Source organism: Palaemon carinicauda, chromosome 21 (assembly GCF_036898095.1).
Source record: "Palaemon carinicauda isolate YSFRI2023 chromosome 21, ASM3689809v2, whole genome shotgun sequence".
NCBI classification, from domain to species: Eukaryota; Metazoa; Arthropoda; class Malacostraca; order Decapoda; family Palaemonidae; genus Palaemon; species Palaemon carinicauda.
Window position 1 is genome coordinate 5,238,471 of NC_090745.1, and position 1,406 is coordinate 5,239,876.

Consider the following 1,406-nt stretch of genomic DNA (forward strand, 5'->3'; position numbering starts at 1 on the left):
TATATGTATATATATATTTATATATATATATATATATATATATATATGTATATATATATATATATATATATATATATTAAGGCACACAGCTTTAGATATCAAATTTACTCAAAATTTTAAATAATACCCAAAAAGGAATAATACTGAAAAGTATATTTACCCCGGTAAAGATTCGAACCTATGCCTTTGATTCAATACTAAATTAAAAAGTAGATTTTTTCAAATTCCTTCTTGTTTTTGTAGAAGCTACTAGTGACTTAACATTTGGTATCTATCTATCTATCTATCTGTAATATAATATATAAATACATATACAGTATATGTACGTACATGCACAGATGTACACACACACACACATATATATATATATATATATATATATATATATATATATTTATCTATCTATCTATCTATCTATCTATATATATATAAATATTTATCTATATATATATATATATATATATATATATATATATATATATATATATATACGTATATATATAGGATTATTCCTAATCTTATAACCAGTTTGTATGAATAACTAGTTTCCAGAGTTTAATTTTCTGTGTGAATTAATATCAATGCGAAAATAATTAGGAATGTTCTAATTTTATCCTTTTTACAAGCTTTTATATATATATATATATATATATATATATATATATATATATATATATGTGTGTGTGTGTGTGTGTGTGTGTGTGTGTGTGTGCGTGTGTGTGAACATATAAGGAACTCATCAACAGAAGTAAAACTAATCTATTTTAGGATATTGTTAATTCTATTTCTAGTAAGTGCCCATCAACAACTACTGTGTAATGAACTAACAATAATATAAAAAAAGCAATAATAATGAAACGTATTTGAAGAATAAATTGAAATTTAGAAAAAACAAATTCTGATGAAGGTATCAGTTTTTGACGCAATGTTTTACAAAGCGCAAATCTTAATCAACAATATGATTCAGGTATTTTTGCCATTACCTGAATTAAGTCATACTATGTCCAATTAAAAGTTTTATAAGACAAGCGACTTTTACAAGAGCATATTGCTGTTAACAATGCATCCTCATCACCTAATTGGCGATGCCTTTGACTTCTGAGTAGAAAAAGTAATTAATAAGAATTAATGAGCCTAATGAGTCTTCTTCTCTGTCTACATCTTTTTCTTTTTCCCACTTCTATGTGGGGTCGATGTTTCTGGTCAGCTTTCTCCATCTACCTCTGTCCCACACCTCATCACCGGTTACTCCCTTTGATCGAAGGTCATCCTTGATACAGTCCATCCACCTTCGCTTTGGTCTCCCTCTCCTCCTCCTTCCCTTTACCTCCATTTCCATCACTCTCCTCCCAATATACTGTTCATCTCTTCTCATGACATGACCATACCACCTCAGTCTTGGTGCC